This window comes from Oxyura jamaicensis, chromosome 3 (assembly GCF_011077185.1).
Source record: "Oxyura jamaicensis isolate SHBP4307 breed ruddy duck chromosome 3, BPBGC_Ojam_1.0, whole genome shotgun sequence".
NCBI classification, from domain to species: Eukaryota; Metazoa; Chordata; class Aves; order Anseriformes; family Anatidae; genus Oxyura; species Oxyura jamaicensis.
In genome coordinates this window covers 106489967-106498281 of record NC_048895.1, presented here as the reverse complement: position 1 = coordinate 106498281, position 8315 = coordinate 106489967, and the positions used below count along the sequence as shown (strand labels likewise).

At 38.3% G+C, this 8315-nt stretch overlaps 1 long non-coding RNA gene across 1 annotated transcript in view; it reads right to left on the bottom strand.

Annotated features, from left to right (window-relative positions):
• Positions 1-720: 720 nt before the first annotated feature.
• The window catches only part of LOC118165032, a 13018-nt gene continuing 5423 nt past the window's right edge, over positions 721-8315 (bottom strand). Inside the window, exon 3 of the long non-coding RNA XR_004749824.1 lies at positions 721-731. This is a non-coding gene — a long non-coding RNA (uncharacterized LOC118165032). The remainder of the gene's footprint in view (positions 732-8315) is intronic.

The window sequence follows — 8315 nt, the reverse complement described above, 5'->3', positions numbered from 1 at the left end:
TAAAAATATTTTAAAAAATATTAAGCGTACCTTTGCCCTCTGTGTTTGTCCATTTTGAGAGCGATTCTTCTCATCCACCAACACTCAAATAGTCAGACATCTAGCCTAAACAAATCAAGTATACTCCCTCTACAGTCAGTGTAAAGATATAGGTGTCTCCAGTGAGTGATATTTTCCCATTGAAGACTAGAGCTTACAATGATATGTGTATATCTTCTGGAAGTGTTTCTCCCTGGTTGACCATGAAAACAGCAACAGTGATGAGTTTAAATTAAATGTTCATCTTTTAGATTGCTAAAGAATGTTAACAGTTTATGATCACTTCTCAAAACATTCATAAGAAATATGCAAGTGCTTAAGGATATAAATGTTGGCAATTGAGCTGGTTCCTTCAGTAGTGAAATGGCACCTGTGGATGGCACAGCTGAGATCCCAGCACCAACCAATGCTAATCTGTCTTCTCAGAAATCAGACACAACTACAAGTGCTCTGATAGAGGTCAGCATCATCTCATATTATCCACTTAAGATTTTATGTGCATGTTTCTCTATGGAATAAAGTGGTGATACAACAGTGAGTCTGTTTAATCGTAAATTCAATAATAATTACCAACATCAGCTATACAGTATTTTGGATTGGTTTGCTTGTAGCACATTAAGCCAGATGCCCTTGTGAAGTCAAAGTAATTAATTCTACAGTGTTTTCAATCTACCTGTCCTGATTTGAGTTATCTTGCAATTCTGTTGATAAAATAAGCATTTGTGTCCCTAATTAGATTGGGAAAATAATTAATGAAGTCCTTGGTTTATTATACTAGCAGCTGCACATACAAATGTGCAGTTGTGTGAGATGTCCTCAAAACTTGTTAAAGCATTAAATGTATACTAATTGTCATCTAAATTCCCTACTGACAGCTGCTTTACAGTGCCAATTCACCTATTAGTATCTTCAATTGTGCATAAACAGAATAACAGGCATGCCAATGTAAATGTTAATTTAGGAAACTTCTAAAATGTTTTGTAAATGGGGAGCACTGTCATCACAGAAGACAATCACTGAGTAGATAATGAGGGAAAAGCTGAGAAGCACTTTAGCTTTGGTACTGCAAAAGTGAGTCCAAGATATACATAAAAACTTGTCCCCACTAAAGGCAATGACAATGCTGTCATATACACTAAAGGGAACATGATTTCACTCTATTTGTATCAAGTATCTGTCAGTAAATCTGCCAGTAAATCAATGCTAATTCAAAGGAACCAGCAAAATTCAGAAAAGTAAAGAAGGAGTAAGGCACAAATTTTCTTATAAGATTAGAGCAGGCATTACCACACTGAAATTTAAGCATTAAATTTAGCATTTAATTCCATCATCTAGTATTTCTCTCTAAACAGTGAAAGAAGAAAAAGATTTGAAATGAACTAGTCAACTATCCTTCCCTATGAGGAGGGTAGAGATGCTTCTCTGGAACGTTAACTTTAACTGAATGCCTATCTGAGATAGTTAATTTACTCCTTGGCATGAGGACTTCTTCCTACTGATGGGGTAGGATCTATCAATCATATACAATATGGCTGTGTGTATATCTATATCTATATATCTATATATGTCTCTATCTATATCTGTACCTATATCTATCATCTATATCTATATATCTATATCTGTATTTCCTATTACTCTAGAATTTAGATCTCCTTATAACAACTACCAGAGTTTTACTCCGAGGAATAGTCTGATTATGGACTGAAATGTCCCAGCTTCTGATCAGGTCAGCACCCAAGACACACGAAAGCTTAAGCAAAATTCAGTTCAGCCTGATACCCAGAGGTGTTTGCCATGACAAACCTGCTGGATTGGTTCTGGTAGGCAGTCTCAGAACTTGCCACACCATCCCAAAACACAGAAGAAGATGACAGTGACTCCTCAAAGTATGTGCTGTCTTGACAGCATCAACTGCAAATTAGAAGCATTGTCTGTTATCACTCACCTCGTCATTAGGCTGACAGAAACCTGTAGGTCTGACAGGGTACCCTGTGACTGACTGGTTCACTCTTCTGTTGATGCTATTTTCTTGTCATATGTAGAAAACTTAGTAAAGAATATTTGCACTGCAAATGCATCTGCAGTTCATGTAGATGAACATACTTGTATCAAAAAGCTTCCCCTCCCCCTTCACCTAAGACTGGCATTTTTTTGTCAAAAAATATTTCTCCTGAATGAAGTGAGCTGAGTTGATGCATGAGTTATCACACAGAAGGAAATACTGGGATTTAAAGCAACAAATATATTTTTTGGAAACAAAATAATTCAGAATAAATAAAAAATAAATAAATAAATAGTATTACATGCCATGTTTTTGTGAGTGAAGTATTTGTGGAAACAGATTCAGGGTATGAAAAAAATATGGTACTGCAGAAAGTGAGCTATTTTTTATTTATTTATATGGGATTATGAAAGGGATGATGTGCATTACCTTGATGGCCTTGCAGTCACTTTAGCAGATCTGATGAGTCATCTGTGTGCTATGTCATTGAGTCGCTATGTATTGTTGGCTGCCACTGTAAACACAGACAGACTTACTGAAAAGAATTGGATTATGTAAGAAAAACTAAGAACATCATCAGAATTCTGTCTGTGGCAAAGTATATCCAGCCTGCATGCTCACTGGAAAAGTTGTGAATAACTAAAAGCCGAGGTGTATAAGAGAAAAAGCTCTGGGTGCCTCCAGGCACCCATGCTAGGAATAAAACTGTTGTAGACAGCTCAGCTGCTATTCATAGCATAGCATGAAGTGTGTTCTGGCTAGCGCTAAGGGAGAAGCAAAAGCTGCCACAAACCTCTTGTAAATCCACTCCACTCTATCTGCAGGACAGCAGTCCAAGGAGCAAATGATGTCCATTTGTAACCATGGGCAAGTAAAATACAGTAAATGGGATACTATACATACACACATATTAACCAAATATAAAAGCTTCACACATAACTAAACTGTCTGCTGAACAAAAAGAAGCATCCTTTATCTTTTATCATTAAAGGTGGATTCTTGGTTAACTGAGATATTGGCATGGAGTCTGGTGGCTGAATTTTGACTAATTCTCAGTGGGAACAGGGTCACAAAGGGCAACAGTTGTTATATGAAAACTGCAAGCATATCTGCAGGTTTTCATTCCAGGAAAACAATGAATCCTATTGAATTCAAATGTTTCTGTTATTATCCCTTCAGCAAAGATTTGGTACAAGATTAAGTAGATTTGTAGGTGACAACTCAATTTCTACAAGGGTAAATTTGCTTTGTGAGAGTGAAGTCAGTAAAGATAATTTACACTATCTCAGGGAAAACCCAGAGTCAATATTAAGTTCCAGACCCTTTTTATGGGTAAAACAGTGAAGGATTTTAGTGGAGGCAGCATATGATTCTTGAATGTAACGTCAGGACCAAAGTATCAGGTTTTCTGTACTTTCATTACTTTCATTCCAAAACAACTTTGTGTGGTCTCTCAGAATAATATCTTTAAAATAAAACATACTTCAGTGGGAATAGATAAAAAAAGGAGTTCTGTGTGAGTTAGAATTTAGGAGGTCAGACTTAACATGTATGTTTATTACACTTTTTGCTACTTTTTTTTTTTTTTTTTTTGTATTGACATGAGGCATGAAACATGAAACATGAGGCAGTTTCATGTCAAGTGCTGACATGATGCTCCTGTTTCTATGTATAGCTTCTCGTGTGTGGAAAACTTTTAACTTGTTTCCAGGTCTTTCTTTTTTCTGGCAATATTATCGAAAGCAGTTTGACTTGCTAAAGATCTGATCATCCTCCTTTTAGAATATACTCCATGATTTTTTTTTGAAAGAGGATAAAATATTTTATGTGACAAAGGCTGTCCAGAAGACAGAGCACTGTGTTGTTCATCTGTGGGGTTTTGTGTAAGCTTTTTTGGGTGTCAGGACCAGATCTAGTCAAAAATGTAGATCTGGAATTTTTCTAATCACCTCCAGTCATGCCATGGAGTGTAAACCAAAGTTTCTTGTTTCCATACCTTCATTTCCTGAACACGGTCTGGGGAGAATTAAGTACTTTAAAATACAGCTGTTTTGAAGCACATGGAATTAGCTGATAAAAATGGCGAATAAGAAAGTATACCTGTCAATCACCTTCCTGTGAAATTTTGTACCTAAAGTGGATTGGAAAATAAGGGAGCTATCTTCCCTCAGGGATGGAAAGCACTCTGCTGCAGCAAGATTTATACGATATGTCTTTCAAATAAAGTAATGTCTGATTCTTGGTTATGAGTTGTGTTAAGCACTGTATGTCTTTTCTGTAGTAACCCAAAGATTAGAGTTCTGGAGGAAATGGGAGTGCTGTTTTTCATGTTCATCTCATTTCTTCCTTCCTCTTTCTGGTCCAGTGAATCTTTTCAATCTTTTCTTTCTTTTTTTTTTTTTTTTTTTTTTTCTTTCTTTCTTTCTCACCTGCCTTCCTGTCTTCCTTCCACCTTCCTGCCTTCATGCCTTGGCCCTTCTTTCCCCAAAAGCTTCAAAAAGAGTAGTTGAATGTAGTACTCTTACATTCCAGAAGAACGGAAAAGCTAATGTAGGCTAATTGCTAATGTAGGCCAATTCCCTGAACTGCTGGTCTGAATATCCTCAAGTGTCCTCTCGTTATTCCCTCAGTTCCCTCAGAATGTAGATGAATGTAACTAGCTGGTTATTGTACAAAGCTAGGTATGACAATTCTTTGGGGGAACAAAAAAAGATGCACAGATGGGGAGGGATAAAAACAGGAGCATAAAACACCTATCTTTGTGTATTGAACTATGCCACTCAAGGTATTTTTATGTGTACTGTGTCTGGCTGGGATGGAATTAACTTTCCCTGCAACAGCCCATATAGTGCTGTGCTCTGCACTTACAGCTAGAAGAGCACACCAGCATTGTGTCTATTGCTGCACAATGCTGGCACAGCATCAGGACTACCTCTAAAACCCCCAAAGCCAGCAAGCTGAGGGTGGACAAGAGGTGGGGAGGGAACATCACCAGGGCAGCTGACCTAAACCGACTAAAAGAATATTCCATACCATATGATGTCATACTCAGCAGTAAAAGGTGAGAAGAAGAGAGGAGGATCTTGTTATGAAAATGTCCGTCCTTCCAAACAGGTGCTGCATACATTGACACCCTGCTTCTCAGGATGCGGCCAAACATCTCTCTTTGATTGGAAGTATAGAATATATATTTTTCTCTCTCTGTGCTACCACATGGCCTTCGCTTGTTTTTCCCCTCTTCCTTTTCCCTTTAATTAAATTATCCTTATCTCAACCAGTGAGCCTTTTTTTTTTCTTTCCAGCATATTTTCTTCTCTTCCTCTTCTTCTGAGGAGGGTGAGTGAAAAAATGGTTGTGGCAGAGTTCAGCTGCCCAGCAAGGTAAAATCACCATATTATGTTATCTGTTTGGCTTTTGGGCTGCATACTGGAGGATGAATGTGAAAACTTTTGGACACCCCCAGGCAAGAACAGCTGCGTCAGAAAACTTCTGCATGTAAACTAAGGCAGTAGTGAAAAAACTGAAATGTCTGAAGATGTATAAAACAATAGTAGAATGAGGGGTTCTGAGTAGTATTTTTATTTTAGACCACATACCTCCAACATTCTTTACTGATTTCCTCTTTAATCTGCACTTCTGTTATGGCCTGTGAAGTGAAGGCATTTCCCCTTCTCAGAGACATACTGTATGTAGGTTGTGAGATTTCTCAGTATTATTGTGATGAGAGTGAGGTAAGTACAAAATGACTGTATCCCTCTGAAGATGTCAGTAGAGGAAGGACTCTTGGTTTCTTCAGCATGGGAGTGAGGAGAAGAAAAGGGGACCTTCAAGTGTTTAAAAGCAGCACCTACAGCAGGGTGATGATTATGACATACTTCTGGAGAGATCTATATTGTAATTCTATTTAAGTGTGGACTTCACTGTAAAATGAAGTAGATGCCTTATTTATCTCATAAGTCTGCTGGAATTGTCTGGGAAGCCCAGTTACAAGTCTGTTCTGATCTGATGCTGCTGGAGGCTCTGGCTGGACAAGTCCCTAGGCAACCTGATCTAATGGGTGACATTCCTGCCCATGGCAGAGGGCGCTGATGATCTTTAAGGTCCCTTCCAAACCAAGCCATTCTATGACTCTCTGAGGCTGTTAGAGGTGTGATGGAAGTATTACAGAAGGAACTTTATGCAAGCAGCTCCTAATTTGTTGACTATATTGCAGTAGAATGGACATGTACATGGCCCAAACAGTAAAATATGACTGTAAAAATAGTTTAATCTTCATCTGGTTCCTGTTAGAGTTTTGGTCTATGGCTATTAGCATTTGTGCTTAGTTTTACTCGTTTGTGAAGCCATTAGAAATCAATGGATGTGAAATTATTGGGTTTATATTTGTATAATATAATAAGTATATATCTTTAAAGCTTTAAAGTTATATTGACTATCATGACTCATGAATTAATAATCCAATTTTTAAGCTATAAACCATACTGTGCTGGAATAACTGACTGCAACAACTCTGTGCTGTTCATTGGTGATAACAGACAGCAAAAAGCAGCTTTCATTTTTTTTTTCTGTTTGTTTTTGTTTTTGTTTTGTTTTGTTTTGTTTTTGTGAAGTTATCTTTATAATAACATGAACATAACTCAGTTTAAATCTTGCTTTGACTTCTAAAACTCACAAAATACATTAATTGAGGCAGAACAAAACAATGTCACTAAAATCAGGGAAATAAATTATTTGTTTAGAGACAAGAAAAAGATGTAACAAAAAAAAAAGAAGTGATTCAATGAGTATAATGAAGACATAGGTGGAAAGCTTGCTGAAAATAATTAACATTGAAAAGGATCTGGGAGCTATGGTTGACAGCAAGTTGAATATGAGTCAACAGTGTGCCCTGGCAGTCAAAAGGGCTGACTGTACCCTGGGGTGTATCAAGTAAGGCAGTTGAGGGAAGTTATTGCCCGCTCTGCTCTGTGCTTTTGTGGCTTCACCTCAAGCACTCAAGCCCTTTCATTACTTAAAAGGGTCTAAAAGGATGGAGAAGGACTCTTTACTTGGATAGATAAAGACAAGGGGGAATGGTCTTAAACTAAGATGATAGATTTCAAATAGACATTAGGAGGAAATTCTTCACTAAGCATAGCGAGTCTCTGTTTGCCAAGAGAAGGTGTGTATGCTCCATCCCTGGAGGTGTTCAGTGCCAGGCTGGATGGGGCCTTGGCCAACCTGATCTAGTGGGTGGCATCCCTGCCAATGGCAGAGGAGTTGTAACTAGATGATCTTTAAGGTCCTGTTCAACCCAAGCCATTCTATGATTCTGTGATACTATAATACCTGAGCAACAGTCCCTCTGAAGTTTCAGTGTATACATATTCTGTTTAATTAGTTCCTCATACAATATTTGAACAACAAAGAAAATCAGCAGTTAAAATACCATCAGAAGCCACAGTCTCACCTAAACATTTCTCTAGAAGTAGTGAAGGACAGGTCATCCATGAAAGACCATGAGATAGAAGTGGAAAGCAGGTGACAAAGAAATTCTGCTATATGTCACTGCCTGCACAGAAAACAAGAGCATGATAAAAACACACATGATGTGTGGATGGGAAAGACAACGGGGATGGAGCAAGGAGAAAGCATAACAGAACAATTCTGGTTTCTGTTGTTCATCTCTGCTGGGATTCCACCTGTCATTCCCCAAAACTCTTCCGGTCTAAAGTCATAAATTCCTTATGCTAAAAAATAGCAAATAACTGTTGGGAAAAAAAAAAAAAAAATGCCATCTGCAAGGAGCTAAAGGATTCACCCAGACTTTTATTGTTGAATTTGCATCATGGTTTGCATCAATGTGTTCTGGGTCATGATCAATGTTTGCTGTTATCTGAGAACTGGAAACTGTTCTTAGTGTGCAGGTCTTAGCAGAGTATCCTGCTACTACTGGGTAACAGGGATTTTTCACTCATACTGTAGACCTCTTGAGGGCTCACAACACTATCAATGTGGTCGATTTACCCTGCTGGGCAGCTAAATTCCACCACAATTATTTTCGAACTCCCCCTTCTCAAAGGAAAAGAGCTTTAGAGCTATGATGAGGACAGGGAGATTTCTCATGTGCTACCGTCATGGGCAAAACAGACTCACCATAGGGAGATTAATGTAATTTATTGCCTATCACTAGCAGATTACAACAGTGAGAAACTAAAAGTAAACTAAAAACATCTTTCACCATTCCCTTGGGGGGGGGGGGGGGGGGGGGGGGGGGGGGGGGGGGGGGGGGGGG